This window comes from Colobus angolensis, unplaced genomic scaffold (assembly GCF_000951035.1).
Source record: "Colobus angolensis palliatus isolate OR3802 unplaced genomic scaffold, Cang.pa_1.0 Scaffold100, whole genome shotgun sequence".
Classification (NCBI taxonomy): domain Eukaryota; kingdom Metazoa; phylum Chordata; class Mammalia; order Primates; family Cercopithecidae; genus Colobus; species Colobus angolensis.
In genome coordinates, this window is record NW_012110920.1 from 9,890,188 (window position 1) to 9,902,035 (window position 11,848).

General features: G+C 45.0%; 1 pseudogene; it reads left to right on the plus strand.

The window, feature by feature from the left end:
- The first annotated feature begins 1,451 nt into the window (after positions 1-1,451).
- Positions 1,452-4,911, plus strand: LOC105509538 (annotated as a pseudogene).
- Positions 4,912-11,848: the final 6,937 nt, after the last annotated feature.

Below are 11,848 nucleotides of genomic sequence, written 5' to 3' on the forward strand. Positions count from 1 at the left end.
CACTGTGTTAGCCAGGATGGTCTCGATCTCCTGACCTCGTGATCCGCCCATCTCGGCCTCCCAAAGTGCTGGGATTACAGGTATGAGCCACCGCGCCCGGCCTCTTTCATTATTTTGTAACTAAGAGTTCATTTAATCACTTTGCTGCTTGCTCTTTACCTCTGGTTCTCTATTTTCCTTCATAATCCCTTCCGTACTTTGCTGTTGTACATTTCCTTCCCCTCTCCAAGCCTGCCTTCTAAACTAAACATAAAGAGGAATCCTGTTTTTGCATGGTCAAGCTACACTCATACTTTAGAGTTTAATTTCTTGCCTTTGCCCTTTCTTGCCCTTTTGTGCTTTTGACAGAATACTTCAAAGCAGCGTATGTGAATTTTCATTTCACTTATAGGATCAGAGTAACTTAGAACGGGTTTCCAGAGATTGTTCTATGCTTGTTAGAGCTTGGCTTTTCAAGCATAGACAAATCTCACTGTCCTTTATAAATGATGACAAAGTCAGTACTGATCATTACAGAGTCAGTCAAAAAGATAAAATGGAAAGAGATGAGATAATTCAAGGATTACCACTGCTACAAGTTTAAACATTGGACTCCAAGCAAACATACCCTAATAAGACCTCCTGAAACTCTTCCTCTTTGGCTAATTCTGAAACACACATATCTCCAAAAAAGATGACTTATTTGGTGAGCATTCCTGTAATTCATGAAAATCTGTAGTATTTATGCCTTAGGTATTAAAAATGGTACAAATAACTTCTCATTTCTCAGTTCAGTAGTTTAAGTTATACATATTGGGGCTGGGCACAGTGGCTCATGCCTGTAATCCTAGCACTTTGGGAGGCCGAGGCGGGTGGATCTCTTGAGGTCAGGAGTTCAAAACCAGCCTGGCCAACATGGCGAAACCCTGCCTCTACTAAAAACACAAAAATTAGCTGGTCGTGGTGGCATGCACCTGTGGTCCCAGCTACTCAAGAGGCTGAAGCAGGAGAATCACTTGAACCCAGGAGGTAGAGGTTACAGTGAGCCAAGATTGTGCCACTGCACTCCAGCCTGGGCAATAAGACAAGATTCAGTCTCAAAAAACAGTTGTACATGTTGAGAACCATGCACAGCATGTAAGAACAGAAAGTGCTAAGAGCCTAATTCGTGCACAAGACTTTTCTGTGGATTACTTCTGAGGCCCAAGTAATTTAAATTGTATAAATTCTCACAGCTAATGTGTTGTACATTTAGAACTATAATACCCTGACTTCCATCCCAGCACTGTTTTCTAAGTATCACAATGCCTCCCAGTCTGCTATCTACATGAGCTTAAGTGACATCCTTCACAGGCCATCCTTAGAATATTGCAAATCAGAAACTGAATTTGGCGGGGGGCTGGCTTCTGAGTGTACAGGCAATAAATGAGGGAAGTATTAGGGAGGGAGAAGGGATCTTGCAGTTCACATGGATGGACATTAGACAGGTTTGTTGTTTTTGTTTTGTTTTTGGTCATCCCATATATGAGTTCCCTTTGTGTGGGGAATGCCTCACCTTATTAAGCAGAACCTGCTTCCCACTATAGAAGTTAAAACTGCCAAACAATCACTTTCCAGCCTCTCTTGCAAACAGGACACTGATTTTTAAAAGCCAGGACTGAGCATACTCCATGCTCATAAGCGTGGGCAGTGTGGCAGGGATTTTAATGGCAATATTCTGAGCCTAGTTTGCAGAAGTTGGCAGTGTTAGCCACACAGTCTATGCCCGGTGTCTGTGGCAGTGGAGTCTCTATGGTTTTTGTTTACTGGCATGAGTTTGTTTTGTCATCCCTCCTGGAGATTTTATGAACTATTCAATATCCTTCAGTAAATTCCTTTTCTGCTTAAATTAGCCAAATTTGGCTGGGCACAGTGGCTTGCACCTATAATCCCAGCACTTTGGGAGGCCACGGCAGGGGGATCACTTGAACCTAGGAGTTCAAGACCAGCCTGAGCCACACAAGGAGACTCTGTCTCTACAAAACATTTAAAAACTTGCCAGGCATGGTGGTGCATGCCTGTGGTCCCAGCTACTCGGGAGGCTGAAGTAGAAGGATCGCTTGGGCCCAGGAGGTCAAGGCTACAGTGAGCCATGATTGTGCCACTACACTCCAGCCTGAGTGACAGAGCAAGATTCTGTAAAAAAAAAAAAAAAAAAAAAATTAGCTAAATTTGGTTTCTGATGCTTGTTTTTTGTTTTTTTTTTCCTTGAGACAAAGTCCCTCTCTGTCACCCAGGCTGAAGTGTACTGGTACGATGTTGGCTCACTGCAACCTCCACCTCCTGGGTTCAAGCAATTCTCCTGCCTCAGCCTCCTAAGTAGTTGGGATTACAGGTGCCCACCACCACGCCCAGCTAATTGTTGTGTTTTTAGTAGAGATGGGATTTCTCCATGTTGGTCAGGCTGGTCTCGAACTCATGGCCTCACGTCATCCACCAGGCTCAGCCTCCCAAAGTGCTGCAATTACAGGCGTGATGCCCAGTCATGATGCTTGCATTTTTAAGAACCCTGTTTAATGAGACAATCAATACCCTGAAGTAGTTGTCATCAAGAGACCCTTAGGAAAATGAAGGAAAATAGGAAGGAAGGAAGACAGGGAAATCTGGCATTGGTTATATGGCCTGCATAGGTCTCCAGGCAGCAAAATTCCAATTAATTTAAAGGATGTGACACTGGAAGGCTATGGAAGATGCTGATCAAACTTGTGAAAGCATTTTAAATTCTTATGGCAAGAAGGATACATATTGACTTGGGGGCAACCAAGGGATACACTACAATGAACATTTTTTAATATTTTGGTTCTACTTTTCATATAATAAAGTGAGAAAGCCCTCATTTTATGAAGCAGAACCCATCTTCCACCCTAGAAACTGAAAATGCCAAATACTTACTTTCCCAGTGTTACTCACTATTATGGCAAATACACGACTTAAGTTCCACCAGAGGTACCCAGCCCAGATTTTGAGTCAGAAGCCAGGAATATAAAGAAACCAACTGCATGGGACTTTGTGCTGTTGTGGGAAGTAGCAACTGCACCCATTTTCAGAGGCAGTGGTGGCATTGATCCTAGTAGCTGTATCCAGTGTCCCAAGGCAGTGAGTCTTCATGGACCAGCCCTGTGACCTGATTTGGGGCACTGTTTCTAGCTCTATAACCTATACACCTGGTTTTTGACCCTCTTGGAGATTATGTGAGCTACCTAATATATTTAATAAATTTGTATGCTTAAATTAGTCAAGGTTGGTTTCTGTTTCTTAAAACTAAACTCTGACTGATAGAGAAGGCAATCAGTCCACAAAACTCCACCATTCCTAAGATCAAAACTTACCTTCCTCTCTTTCACTCCCATTTTTCATGTATTTTGAGGCTTCTTTCCTGATTTTAAAATGTCAGGATAGGGAATAAGAACTTTGAATTTTCCAGGAATTGCTTAACCTCAACCCCAGAGATGGTCTTGAGCCATTAAACCCTTAGGGGTAGTTATGCCTTGCAATTCATCAATAGCCACAATTCACTGCTTATGTAATACTCGTGTCATTATAAAAAGCCCTCTTGTTGAGGCCAGGAGTGGTGACTTATGCCTGTAATCCCAGCACTTTGGGAGGCTAAGGCGGGAGGATCACTTGAGATAGAGTTCTAGACCAGCCTGACCAAATGGTGAAACCCATCTCTACTAAAAATACAAAAAGTAGCCAGGCATGGTGGGTGTGCCTGTAGTCCCAGGTACTCAGGAGGCTGAGGCACGAGAATCACTTGAACCCGGGAGGTGGGGTTGAAGTAAGATGAGATCAAGCCACTGCACCTGAGCCTGGGTGACTGAGCAAGACTCTGTAAAAAAAAAAAAAGCCTTTTGTTGGAAACTCAGAAGAAAAGTCAGGAGTCAGGAATTAATTTGACCAGAAAGAATACACCCACTGGAATCAAACAAAGGATCGAGTCTGAAATTGTAGCCTAAAACCCCACACAAAACAAGTCCTAGGGGAACTTCTTCCCAATCCCCAAAGGTCGCAAGAGATCTCCAATAACCCCATTTACCAAGGTTCCTCTCTGGATTTGAGGTATGTCACACAGCTACCTCCACCACCACAACGAAGCTTCTCAATGCAATCCTGTCACCAAACGGAAATTTACTGGACTGACGAACACATATTATCAGGGAAGTCCATTTTAACAGGGGCCTTCTGAAATCAGTAGCTTCCTATAGAAGGACTCTACAGGCAAATATCATTTGAATCTGCTTCCTCTCACTTTCTTATCTGAGACCCAAATGGAAACGTTTATTATTGATAGAAGTTAAGAAGCCTAAAAGCGATCATTGAAATATCTAATTTCCTGTCTGTGCCAGGGCAGCACGCAGTCCACGCCAAGCAATAGAAATGTTCAGGCTGTGCCCTCAGGGACCAAATGGGAGAGAGCAGTATCTGTGGGGACAGAGAGCCCAGACATCAAGCTCTTTGGCAAGTGTAGCACCCATGATGTGCGTGCAGATCAACGACGTTTCCTTACAGGATTACACTGCAGTGAAGAAGTATGCCAAGCACCTGCCTCACAGTGCAGGGCAGTATGCTGCCAAACGCTTCTGCAAAGTTCAGGGCCCCATTGTGGAGTGCCTCACTCACTCCATGATGACACATGGCCGCAACAACTGCAAGAAACTCGCGACCTTGTGCATCGCCAAGCATGCCTTCGAGACCATTCACCTGCTCACAGGAGAGGATTCTCTGTAGGTCCTGGTGAATGCCATTATCAACAGTAGTCCCCAGGAGGACTCCACACGCATTGGGCGAGCTGAGCCTGGACCGTGAGATGAGAGGCTGTGGACGTGTCCCCATTGTGCTGTGTGAATTAGGCCATCTGGCCGTTGTGCACAGGTGCTCATGAGGCCCTTTGGGGCAGCCCCACGAAAAGAGAAGAGAAGAGAAGAGAAAGGAAGGGGAGAGGAGAGGAGAGGAGAGGAGAGAGGAAGAGAGAGGAGGAGAGAGGAGAAGGAAAGAGAAAGAGAGAAAGAGAAAGAGCTAAAGCTGTTAATAAAATAGTAATTTGGTTTTAATGGGGGGGTATGTTTTTTGTTTGTTTGTTTGTTTGTCTGTTTGTTTGAGATGGGATCTCACTCGACAGATGGACAATCCAGGCTGGAATGCAGTGGCGCCGTCTTGGCTCACTGCAACCTCTGCCTCCCTGGGTCAAGCCATCCTCCCACCTCAGCCTCCCAAGTAGCTGGGACCACAGGCACAGGGCACCATTCCTGGCTAATTTTTGTATTTGTAGTAGAGTCAGGGTTTCGCCATGTTACTCAGGCTGGTCTTGAACTCCTGAGCTCAAGCAATCATCCCACCTCAGCCTCCCAAAATGCTGGGATTACAGGCATGAGCCATTGCGGCCAGACATAAAATTTGTTTTTATTTAAATATTAGTTTATGTTTAGGGACAGGATCTCGCTGTGTTGCCCAAGCTTGTCTTGAACTCCTGGCCTCAAGCCATCCTCCAGCCTCAGCCTCCCAAAGTGCTGGGATTGCAGGCATGAGTCACCACACCCAGCCACAAATAGCAAATTTCTTACAATTCCTCCAGAGTGCCAGCCAGCCTTGTGCTTTACTAAATTTCCCAGAAGCCTACCGTGGCTGCCCTGTGGATTTCCTGAGTCACATGGTAGAGCTGAGGATAATGGGTTTCATGTGGGGCCCCCTCTACTCCTCTCTGGTTCTCAAGGCCAGAGTCCATCCACCCCAGTGGAATTCAGAGAGGGGAATTGGAAATCATGAGCTTTGGCCTGGGTCTTTCAGATGCCAGAGAATCCCCCAGTATAAGGTAAAGGGTTATTCTGTGGGACAGCTTCTGTGATGGTTAATTTGATGTGTCAACTTGGTGAGGCTACATTACTCAGCTAGTTGGTTAAACATTATTCTATATGTTTCTGTGAAGGTATATTGTAAATTAGATTAACATTTAAATGAGTGGACTGTGAGTGAAGCACATTACCCTCTGTAAAGTGGGTTGGCTTTATCCAATCAGTTGAAGGCCTTAGAAATAGAAAAAGACTGACCTCCCCAAGCAAGAAAGAATTCTGCCAGCAGACTGCCTTTGGGCTTCGCAGGGAGCCAGGGCAGAAAAGGAGGAAAGTGTCTGTGATTTAGTGTTACTGAGGAAACCCATGCATTGACAGATATGAAACACTCCTGGGAGTAGGTAGAGAGCATATGGACTTTCTGCCATTTCAGGTAAGGTCAGAGTCCCAACAGATATATTGTCTTGTGACTTTTGAGTTTCTGGTTTTAGCCTGAGACTGTTGTAGGGTGTATAGAGGAGGATAAAGTAGAAAATGCCTAAGGTGGTGTTAGAAATGCAAATGCTTGTTCCCCAGTGCCGCAAAGAAATAGCACTCCAACATAAATTTAATTTTCTCAGCAAGGCAATTTTTACTTTCTGCAGAAAGGGTGCCCCTCACAGATGGAACAATGACGAGAGCACACCTGGACAGGGGAAGGGAAGGAGTTCTTATTCCTGATGCAGGTAGCCCTTACTGCTGTGTTGTTCCCCTATTGCCTAGGGTTGGACAGCACAGTCTAAGCTAATTCCAATTGTCTATTTTAAAAAGAGCAGGAGTATGAGCTGGAGTGGCAGGGTAAGTAGTTTGGTGGGAAAGATGGTTAGGAACAAGTAACTAAAGGTGACTTGAGTCAGGATGAAGCAGGTGACCAGGGGAACAGATGTGAACCACTAACTAGGACCGGCGGGAAAGTTGTTTACTGAAACTAGAGGCAAGGGGGTGAAGAGAACCAGGAAGTTAAACTTTAAAATGGAGAATCAAAGAATAAGAGAGCTGAACATAATAACCTACTCGGCCGAACATGGTGGCTCACGCCTGTAATCCCAACACTTTGGGAGGCTGAGGTGGGCGGATCACTTGAGGTCAGGAGTTCAAGACCAGCCTGACCAATATGGTGAAACCCTGTCTCCACTAAAAATACAAAAATTAGCCAGGTGTGGTGGCACATGCCTGTAATCCCAGCTACTCGGGAGGCTGAGGCAGAAAAATTGCATGAACCCAGGAGAAGGAGGTTGCAGTGAGCCAAGACTGCGCCACTGCACTCCAACCTGGGTGACAAAGCAAGACTCTATCTCAAAAAAATAAAAAGAAAGAAAAAAAACAGTCTGCGTGCGGTGGCTCACACTTGTAATCCCAGCACTTTGGGAGTCCAAGGTGGGTGGATCACGAAGTCAGGAGATTGAGACCATCCTGGCTAACACCATGAAACCCCATCTCTACTAAAAATACCAAAAAAAGAAAAAAAAAATTTAGCTGGGTGTGGTGGTGGGCACCTGTAGTCCCAGCTACTTGGGAAGCTGAGGCAGAAGAATGGCATGAACCCAGGGGGCGGAGCTGGCAGTAAGCCAAGATCACACCACTGCGCTCTAGCCTGGGCGATACAGCCAGACTCCTTCTCAAAAAAAAAAAAAAAAAAAAAAAACATGCTAACATACTGATGCTTTGAAGAGAAAACTTGGGGTTTGTTATATTTAACAGTGGGATCAGGGTGAGGGAAGGTTTCTAGAAGGAGGTGGTATCAAATTAAATCTTGCACAAATTGAAGTTAGGTAAAGAGGAGGTAACAGAATAAGGCAAGTTCACAAGTAGAGCGAGTCACAAGTAGTTCTATAAAACCAGAGGCACATAGGGGAGGAGGGTGGATAGGGTTAGAGAGAGCTGAGGTTAGAGAATGTGTTAATTGTACTGTCCAGCTAGGTGTGGTGGCTCACATTTGTAATCCCAGCACTTTGGGAAGCTGAGGTGGGAGGATTGCTTGAAGCCAGGAGTTTGAAACCAGGCTGGTCAACATAGCTAAAGTAAAAATATTAGGTGGGCATGGTGGTGCACACCTGTCTTCCCAGCTACTTAGGAGGCTGAGGTGGGACAATTGCTTGAGCAGGAGAGGTTGAGGCTGCACTGAGCCATGATCACCCCACAGCACTCCAGCCTGGGCAACAGAGTAAGACCCTGTCTCAAATAGAAAAAGAAATGTACCGTCTATACCCTGACACTCCTTTACCACCTATGTGTTTATTTCCTATTATTCATCCCAGCTAGAGCCAAAGAAATAATACTGTATTTGATAGTCTTTATTTGAACTTCTGAGTGTGGGGAGATAATTCTCTACAGGACTTCCATGTTTCTGCACATCTAGGGAGCAAAGGCACTGACAACCTTTGTTCCAGATAATCTCTTTGGAAGATCGTGACCCTCTGGAGCAGAGGGCAGGTCTGTTTACCATCCACTATAATGAAGATAATGTCTCCTTCTGGGCAAAGGTTGGGTTTCTTTAAGCTCAGGATTCCTCAGCTATGAGGCACAACCTCCACGTGTGTGGCATCTACCTGGATATCTTCACATCGACCCATGAATCTTGAGGGAGTGGGGGAGGGCAAGGGGAACCAACCCGAACATGAGGCTTATGTTCCTTGCTATGCTCTAAGTAGTAAAATCCTTTTGCCTCTGAACCAGGAGCCGCATGTCTTCTATAGGTGCCCATGACCGCCATGCCAGGATAATCCTTTACAGTTCTTGACACTAGGTATTTGCTTTAAAACAAACAAACAAACAAAAACAGGCCAGACAAAGTGGCTCATGCCTGTAATCCCAGCACTTTGGGAGGCTGAGGAGGGTGGATTGCTTAAGGCCAGGAGTTAAAGACTAGCAACATGGCGAAACCCCATCTCTACTAAAAATACAAAAATTAGCCAGGCATACCCTTGTAATCCCAGCTACTCAGAAGGCTGAGGTGGGAGAATCATCTGAGCCCGGGAAGTCCAGCTGCAGTGAGCCATGATCATGCCACTGCACTCAAGGCTGGGTGACAGAATGAGACCCTGTCTCAAAAAAAAAAAAAAAAAAAGGCAGACTTTCGCCACATTACACAGGGTGGAGGGCGGTGGCTATTCACAGGCATGATCCTGGCACACTACAGCCTTGAACTCCTGGACTCAAGTGATCCTCCCACTCCAGCCTCCTGAGTAGCTGGGACTATAGCTGTCTGCCACCACTGCCTGGCTAGGTATTTGCCTTTTGGGAAGTGAAAAATTAGCTGTAGTTCTGTGTTGTTTATTATGACTTTTTAAAAACATATTCTCATGGTTGAGGAGTCTTATCCATACTGTGCCCTACCATATAGTTCTGGCTGACATAGGGTTTTAAGCCAGCTGACTTATCCATATCCCTTCAAATATCAGAACGCTTTGGCTTTCTATGAATCTGAGCTTCCTGTGGAAGTAGAGGGCAACCAAATAAAAAGTGAATGTCTTATTGAAATAAATACAAATGCCAAGAAGCTCGGGGTTCCAGGCCAGGCAGTGCTCTGCTTGGCATATGGACTAGGTTCTTAACCACACAAAGGAACATAAGCCAAGTTAAGATTTGAAGAGGCTCATGCCTGTAATCCCAGCACTTGGTGGGGCTGAGACGGGCAGATCACCCGAGGTCAGGAGTTCGAGACCAGCCTGGGCAACATGGTGAAACCCCCATCTCTACTAAAAATACAAGAAATTAGCCTGGCGTGGTGGCACACACCTGTAGTCCCAGCTACTCAGGAGGCTGAGATGAGAATTGCTTGAACCTAGGAGGCAGAGGTTGCAGCGAGCCAAGATCACACTACTGCACCCCAGCCTGAGCAACAGAGTGAGACTCCGTCTGAAAAAAAAAAAGATTTGAAAAGACTGTGATCCAAGAAGCAATGAAACAGAGGTGATAATAGCCAAACAGGATGCGGCCATGAGATAATTCTAACCACCACCACTGTGGGGATGGACAATGTAATGTAACGGAAAGCCCTGTCTCTAGGCACCTTACATTAGCCTCTCAAATATCTCCTTATTCAAATCATCGAAACTATAACTTTAACAGAGGAAGTTAATCTATCATTTAGAAGCAAGTGTTAACATTTTAGCCTTCAACCTGATCAGTGGGGTTGGTCAATATATTCCACTGAGTTATGGAAACAAATATAAACTATTATTTAAACATTTTAGATTACTAAGGAGAAGATCGCCCAGGCGTGGTGGCTCACGCCTGTAATCCCAGCACTTTGGGATGCCAAGGCAAGTGGATCACCTGAGGTCAGGAGTTCAAGACCAGCCTGAGCAACATGGTGAAATGCCATCTCTACTAAAAATACAAAAGTTAGCTGGGCGTGGTGGCATGAGCCTGTAGTCCCAGCTTCTCAGGAGGCTGAGACAGGAGAATTGCTTAAACCCAGGAGGCGGAGGTTGCAGTGAACCGAGATCGTGCCACTGCATTCCAGCCTGGGGAACAGAGCCAGACTCCATCTCAAAAAAAAAAAAAAAAGCCGGGCGGGGGAATCATTGTAAAGTAAACTCTTAGGAATTCATCTTTGAAAGTATCTAAAAAACTCAAATCCTCTCTTCAAATCATCTAAGTCTAAATGACAGAATGGAATGAATAAAGATGTAATGTGTTTTATGTGACTTAATGTTTTTTGAGGGATCTAGTGAATACTTTTGTTTAGTTTTGTTTATAATTAATAATTTGTAAATAATTTAGACACTGAAGAAGAATCAAAGAGAATGTATTTCTGTGTGTCTTTGTCTCTGGAGATGCACTTTATCCAAATATGGCATTATCTGAAAAATAAAAAGTATTTGTTATATAACTTATAATACATTTCATGGTTTTTAAAATAACCCTGGAGAGCAGAGTATTGTGTTTCAGATACAGGAACTATGGTTTAGAAACACCAAATGGGCCGGGCGCGGTGGCTCACACCTGTAATCCCAGCACTCTGGGAGGCCGAGGCAGGTGGATTACCTGAGGTCAGGAATTCGAGGCCATCCTGGCCAACGTGGTGAAACCCCATCGCTACTAAAAAAATACAAAAATTAGCTGGGCGTGGTGGCGCACACCTGTAGTCACAGCTACTCAGTAAGCTGAGGCAGGAGAATCGGTTGAACCCGGGAGGCAGAGCTTGCAGTGAGCCGAGATCACGTCACTGCACTCCAGCCTAGGCGACAAAGCGAGACTGTCTCAAAAAACAAACAAACAAACAAAAAATTAGCCGGGTGTGGTGGTGCACACCTATAATCCCAGCTACTCTGGAGGCTGAGGCAGGAGAATCGCTTGAACCCTGGCCAGCAGAGGTTGCAGTGAGCCAAGATCAGGCCACTGCACCATAGCCTGTGACAAAGTGACAGTGTGAGACTCAATAAATTAAAAAACAAAACAAAAAACACCAAATGGCTGAGCACAGTGGCTCACGCCTGTAATCCCAGCACTTTGGGAGGCTGAGGCAGGCAGATTGCTTGAAGTCAAGAGTTTGAGACCAACCTAGGCAACATGGCAAAACCCAGTCTCTATTAAAAAAATACAAAAGTTAGCCAGGCATGGTGGCATATGCCTATAGTCCTAGCTACTCGAGAGGCCGAGAGGTGGGAGGATCACTCGAGCCCAGGAGGTTGAGGATACAGTGAGCCATGATCACACCACTGCACTCCAGCCCCAGTGACAGAGCAAGACTCTGCCTCCTAAAAAAAAAAAAAAAAGTCAAATTACTAAAAGCATGATACTATGCTTTTAGTATTGTATCTTTATTTCATTGGGTAGACCAGATAAACAAGTTTAAAAATAGTAAATGTCAGCCAGGTACAGTGGCTCATGCCTGTAATCCCAGCACTTGAACAGAGGCAAATGACAGAGGCAAAACTTGAACCCAAGTGTTTTTAATTCCATGTATTTAAATAAACTGCCCCTCTTTCGGGCTCCACATCTCCAAGTTGAAGATTGAAAAGAGGGCCTGGAAATCTCTAAGAGAACTTCTTTCCTAG